The sequence below is a fragment of the Gymnoscopelus microlampas genome (genome assembly GCF_963454915.1).
Source record: "Gymnoscopelus microlampas genome assembly, chromosome: 3".
Classification (NCBI taxonomy): Eukaryota; Metazoa; Chordata; class Actinopteri; order Myctophiformes; family Myctophidae; genus Gymnoscopelus; species Gymnoscopelus microlampas.
The window spans coordinates 31,943,400-31,950,899 of NC_139940.1; positions in this window are offsets into that span (position 1 = coordinate 31,943,400).

Below are 7,500 nucleotides of genomic sequence, written 5' to 3' on the forward strand. Positions count from 1 at the left end.
GCACGCGCACACACACACGCACACACATACAAACTTTTTACAGGAATTGGAGATCAAATGTTTAACTAACAATACCCACCATGAAATGCCTAACATGGACATAAATCATAAGCCAAGTCCACAATCCAACACAATATCGCCACTGTCAACAGGGTTGTGAGACAAGGGGCCTATTAACAAGACAAACAAGTTAAATCATTTCACACACAAGGAAATGTTACAAGTGCATGCAATAAAATATACAAGGCAAAATAACTATAGCTAATAGCTATAATGATAATTATGTGAGCACCCACATAGTTGTGGTGTGAACTCTTCCATTCACTTCAGTTTGCACAACAATTTTTAAACAACATATTTATAGTTATAGTGCTTGGTGTGGGCAGTCCATCACCCTTGGCAGCCATGTTTAATTAATCTGCCATTACAGCCAGGTTCATATGCATTGTAACACATTTTCTTGTGACAGTTCAATACAGCAACATGGTTCAGTCTTGCTTGCCTCATTGAATCCTGTAGATTTTAGGTTTTAAGATGCCACAGGCCTGAAAAAATGCCTCTCTAAGCTGCAGGTTGTTACAGGAACAGTCAGTGCAAGTTTGTGATCTCTGTCAATGTGATTCTCAAGAAAATCACCTTTCAGAATGGCCACTACATTACATCTTGAAAAGTCGCTAGGCAGGCTCCTTGTCAACACTAGAATGCTCTCAGGGTTGCCAGATCTACTTATTAAAATTTACCCGCAAGATTTTATTTGAAAATAGACGATCTGCAAGCTCACAACGCGTCGCATCGCAACGCGTTGTGAGCTTGTAGATCTGTTATTTTCAAATAGCTGATGTATATGTTGTGCTCGTGTGGCCCATAGTCGCTTCTTTTGGGCTGGTTTTCCTATACCTGGTTGCTTGTTTCTCTCACAGAATCTGGCAACACTGCTTGTTCTACAGCTAAGAGGTTAATCTGATCATTGCTTTCGATTGGACAGCGCATGTAATGTTTGCCAATCACAGCTATGACTTTTCAGAGGGTGTGTCAGCTAGTTTTGCGGGCTATGCCAATGCAGCTTATGCTGGGTGGAATTACTATCAAATCAATGTAAATTTGGTCCCACCCAGCTGTCGCATATATGAGTAGTCCCATCAAGTGCATTTTCCTGCCTTTTAATTCCATCGGCGCTCGAGCTCAAAGTACCCACAGAATCGGCGCCTACGTTTTTGAGCTCAACTTCTTTCTCACCACTGGATTATGTTTGGAATAGAACTCTCAGTGAGCCTTAGATAGATAGATATAGAGAATATCTAAAAACGCATATGATGTACATCCACCTTAATTCGGCATTTTCAACCACCAAAACGGATCTTTTTAAACTCTCTCTCCAAAGTTTTTTTCTGGTCTTGTGTTTTAGTGTGGATAAGTAAAACACTGGCATGTGCTTGTCATTTAATCCAGGATCTAACCAAACACCCAAAATGACAAATTGTTTTCAAAGAGTTTCTTGCTACTATCTAATTTGATTGTTTGTTGATAAAACATAGTTTTGCATACTCTGCAAGCAGTATTCCTGCATAGTAGACAAAGTAATTAGATAGAGTGGATGGAAAACTTGTTGTAATACCTAAACAGCATTTTCAATTGTATCCGCATCCATATGGACATGGCCTAAGAAAACCATATCATAATTGTTGCAGCTCGCTACCGCTTTGGTGTGTTCAATTTTCAACGTTGGTAAACAGAAAATACAAGGATCTACAATGATTTCTTTCTGGTTATAATGAGCAGACAAGAGAACAAGGTTGTTGAGATGTAAAAGTAAACAACTACCCATTGTCACTATGTAAAAATGTTTCCCTCTCTAGTGAGTACTCATTGTCACAGCACATCACTAATCAAGCCATCCTGCTCACATTTCAAGGGCTCAATTATATCCTCTCTACATTATGACAATCAAAATAATGTGAAAATGCCTGAAATAAACCACAGCGTGGATGCAGGTTAAAAGACTAAAATCTTCTAATCTGTGTCCTTGTTTTGTGTTGCTTACAATAACAACAAAACAAACAAAGAAAACAGTTACAAGCAACATAAGCTATATGAGAAAGAGGAAATACAATGCTTTGTTCAATCAATCCACCCCGTCACTGCCTTAAATTAATAAGCAGAGTACCGTATCTTACCATTTACAAAGAGCTGTGCAACTATCTACACTAAGATGGTATAATATTTTGTTCCTGTATACTTCTAGCCCATGAGCTCTTTATAACCCTTATTTACTCATTAACTCATGAATGCATACTGTACCAGTAACCTTGACAAAACACTGTCTCTATAGGTCCTCAGAATACACAATATTGAAATGTTCAAACAATGCTTACATTAATGGTTACATAACACAGAAGCCATGTTGACATATAATTTCAATTCAAAAGTATATTATTTCTGGTTAAAGACAATACAATACACAGGTTTGTTTGATATTTTCCAAGTATAATATTTTATGGACTAATATCGTACGGAAATATGTTTTTTAGGCTCTAGTATGTAGTAGAATACACTACAGTATGGTATTGTAGCACATACAATACAGTACAGTACAGTACAATATCGCAGTAAAGCACATATCCACAGTACGGTACTGATTCTGATTCTGATTCTGATTCTGATTTAGAGTCTAAAGTTTGGCATACAGTAGTAAAGTATAGTACAGTACCCTATACTGTTAAGTTCTGAAACATGAATTCACAGTCATGGAGTTTTTTCAAGGACTGACCAAAATGTCATATATTTGTGTGTTCCAGGTCAGGGGGTCAGAAATCAAAGTGAGTCTTTGGGTCTGTCTGTGTCTACCTTTATTCTACGTTACTTTCTTAATCGTTTACATGTGTATAACCAATTAAAAACTCCAGGAAGCTAAATCCCATAGCTGTGTAAATGGAGTGAATTAGATCACTGATCAAGGTGATATGAGTGTAGGAAGTGGGAGGCTGAGGCAGCCTGGGGAGCAGATCTCCAGCAACAAACAGCAGGTTTCAACCACTATCAATTGTTGGTACAAACACCACATCAAGACAAGAAACTCACGACATGATAACTGATAAAAGCAACCCCCTCATTAAAATTCCATTTGTCTCGCTGTCTGTTGATCATTTTATCTATATGTCTGTCCTCTCTGCCACAATCAAAGCGTGTAATTTCAAAAGAATACGTCTGTGTACATATCCTTTTTTCCCAGAGAAGGCCCTTCCTTAAAATTCAATTAACTCTGTTGATAAATGAAAGTGTGAATTATATCATCTGAAAGCCGAATTTGCATTTTTTTTTCTCCAAGTTCACATTTTTTCAAGTTCTGGGTCTACAAATACACATTTGAATTGGGGATGTTTAATCGTATGAATATTTCCAAGCCAATGTTTGGGCCCAAAGTCAGATTTAGCATAAAATTATGCTTGGAACAAAAGAAAAACGGCTTTGATATCAGTGTTCTCTTTGTGTGCAGTCTTTTCTTGTACATTTGACATGTTCACTGTACTTTGCATACATCTGCAATTGAATTGTGCTGCTGTCTACATACACTATTGTGTCGGAGCATACTGCATGCATAAGCATCGAGGCCAGTTATTCACAGAGAAGTTAGGCTACTATAAAACAATAATGGAATTAGCTTATGGATTGCCAAATTGGTTGATTAGCTGCAGTCCTCGCTTCTGTGTCCAAGTACTTGCAGCGTCTTGGAAATACAAGTACTGACACTTGTCTTTCGAAGGCTATGCAACAGGTTTTTGTACACTTAATAGTAACGAGGAAACGGTTGACCTTTAATTGTGCAGATATTAATTGCTGAATCCACGGTTATCCTTAAGGGCTCCCATTGTGGCTACAAATAACTGTGCTTATAATTATAGATCCCTCATCCGAAATATTGATTTCAAAATAAAGTAGCATAATGAATTCTTAGTGCTAATCCCTTAAGTCGTTGCCTCATTGAATCACCCACCTCAATGTTGTAAAAACCTTTAAAAGGCCAGTAAACAGTACATTAAGTCAAGCAGTCGTCCTCCCCCCTTCTCTTCCTCTAACCGTCTAGCTAGCTATTCATTAGCTCCAGCCCCTATGGCAATGAGAGTCTTTAACCTCCATTAGATCTAATGTTGATATGTTTCCCCAGCAAAGAGCCAAAACAATTAACACCCCTTCTCACATTTCTCTCCCCTCGGCCCCTAACCACATCAAAATCTGAGCCCACCCGTTTATTACCCACCCCTGAGAGTGCCCTCGGGGAGGAAAAAGTCACATCCTTGGCTATTGCCTTTTTTTGTGGCGCGTGGTTGGGAGCCAGGTGTATTTTCCTCTGTCTGGGGATGAAGTAAGCCCTGTGTTTTCACCAGAGGTTCATTTTTAACAGGAGTATAATTAATGTTTGGTGGAATCGATAATCCTGCAGAATTCAAATAAGTCTTATGTGGGCATTTAATCTTGATAAAAACAAAGGTAATTGTCCCCCCACTTCTGAATATGTTGTAAACAATGCATATAATTGTGTATTTACGAGCATGGAGTTGTAGTGATTTTCTTTATTATGTTACTGTTGTTTATACCTTACAAGAGGTTCGGGCTCTCAAATCTAGAGTTCAGGCAGCTATGGGGTATGTCATTTTTCATGAATACAATTACATTTTGTCCAATCTGTATGGTAGAGTAAGTATATAACTTATACAATTGGGGTGGTTGTATTTTGTCTACCTGCTCTTCTATTGAGACATTTAGATCGTGTCAAAGTTGATGTCTCACCTAGACACAGGGTCTGACACACATTTTGACCTGATGGTCAAGATTCAATTTATCCCCTGAACAAACAGGCCGGCTCTATTAGCTCAATGATAAAAATGACAGCACTTGGGCAGGAAACCAAGTTCAAATCCGGGGTAGAAGAGGAAAGTTACATATTAATATAGGAAAGTACTTTGTAACCTGGTCTCAAAAAGAGCTATAGTAAAACAATATATTATAATTTGCCCGAGGTTGTCCTATATAGACCTGTATAAACTGATTAGTTGTTAGCAGGTTCCATTTACAGTATATGTTGTACTTGTTTTGGGTATTTTAGTTGAATAGTATGTTGTAAATTGTATGACTGCATTAGTTCTGTATTTAATTTTTCTTATGTTGGATGTTTTTGGATCTCTCTGCAATGTGAATGATGCATCCTCTGGGGTTATGAAGGTGCACCGCTAATTCCATGGTAATCCAGCTAGTTGTTTTCCATGCAAGGTATCTTGTTTGGGACTGAAGTGGTCAACGGCTGGACGAACAGCCATAAAATGATAAAACGTTTTAAATATAATGGTAGTTCTCTACATTGCTTCTTTTACTGCAGCACTCATTTAGTACTCACAAAATATTTACCTATTTCTTCCATATATTCATACAGGTAAATTCATCTGCATCAGTGTGTAGTAAACTGATACTATACCACAGCCTTCCTGTGGTTAGCATGTATATCCGTTTAGACATACAGTATGACTAAAAGCACACAATATTTTGGCAACAGAGCTGAACATTCAACAGCTACTATACACACCTTTAATATTGGGAACATTTTGAGCTCAAGCGGTGTTTGACATGTCAAACCTGATGGAGAACCGCCCCGCCAAGTGTTTAACTGTCAAGTACATAACATCTTGACCTTCTGACACCTAGAATAGACCTCTTTTATTACTTCAGGAAATTCCTGGCTTCCTTACCTATAGGCGTGGTGCAGTTTGTCTCTGGTATCAAATGTCTCCTGGCTTAAAACTAGCAGGCCTCTCACGTCGCCTACAGGCAAGTAGTTTTGACGCTGTGACGCAGGCAGGGTTGCCAGATCTGCTTATTATAATTACCCTGCAAGATCTTATTTAAAAATAGCCGATTTACAAGCGCACAACGCGTCGCGTTGTGAGCTTGTAGATCTGCTATTTTCAAATAGCTGATATATATGTTAAAGTGCTCGTGTGGCCCATAGTCACTTCTTTTGGGCTGGTTTTCCTAGACCTGGTTGCTTGTTTCTCTCACAGAATCTGGCAACAATGGACACAGGCCTGATCTGATGGGACTGGTGTGTGTGTGTGTGTGTGTGTGTGTGTGTGTGTGTGTGTGTGTGTGTGTGTGTGTGTGTGTGTGTGTGTGTGTGTGTGTGTGTGTGTGTGTGTGTGCGCGTGCGCGTGTGCGTGTGCTCGCATGTATGGCGTTATTGGGGACAGTTGTGATGGTCTGTTGATATCATTGACATTCATCTCATGTCTTCTCTGTCCGGGGAAAAAGGTGTTTTGGTTTTCGACACATAATTTGATAATCTGTGTGAAAAAGCACAAAAGGGACATTCTGCGGATTCTTAACCTCACCTCAACTTTGGCACTCCCAGCGGCAGGAAAAGACTATCTTTCACCACTGTTATTAGTTCTCCGAGACACCCTTGACCTCTGCAGTAGTAGCCAACTGTCAACATAACTGATGTTATTGTAATGTAGGGTTCGCTCCCTTTGACTTCCATTGGAGCCATGGAGGCACGCATGTGATAGGGCCAACTTCACACAGCAGAACTCTCAGTGTTAATTGAATTCTGAGAGTGTACACTTGTGTAATCATTTGGTTACATTTGTGCAATCTCAGAGTAATTACAAATGGATAAATGAAACATTTACCCCTGTGCAGCAGGGTCTAAATTCATCACGGGCCTAAATAATGAGAAATAAATGTTGACTGGGTAGGACAAAAGCAAACTCTTTGCCAGGAGTGACACGTTAATATGTATCGAAACCAGAGCTATAAAATCTAGATATACAACCGCGATGGCTTGTCCGATAGTGTCTCATCGATTTGGCTGTGATTAAAAGACTGGTTACAACACCTCCATCAAAGTCTAAAAAAAGAATACATGCAGAATACAGAACACAGAATTATCTAAATCAGGCAAACAAGGTAAAAGGGAGATGATAAACTCGGTGCGAAGACAGACCCAAGTGTGGGGGCAACTTACTCCTGAGCTGGCCTATTTTTCTTTCTTCTTTTTTTGTCTTTTGTGACAGAGAGAATCAGTCGTAATATTTCTTGCCACCAGAGGGGGAGGACAAATTAGCGAAATCAGGATGATTCACGGACTTTCAACTTTAACCACTTAAATCCTATATACTTAGTTGCCCGGGGTCCCCCAGGGCTCTATACTTGGTCCACTTCTTTTTTCCCTCTACGAGAAATCTCTTCATCGAAAATAGCCTACAAGCTTGTGATGCATTGCGATTTTCGGTGCACGTTAGGCCCCAGAATATAGGACTCTGGTGTTCATGTGGATGAGGGATAAGACCGTTGCAATTCCTTTTCTTTCTTTCTTTCTTTTTTTGTTGTCAACATCAGTGGTTCTCAACCTGTGGGTCAGAACCCCCAGGGGGTCTCCACATGATTTAAGGACTTTTAAGACCTTTTTGATACACACAAAAAATGAAAAGATAGAAAATAAATGAAATGAAA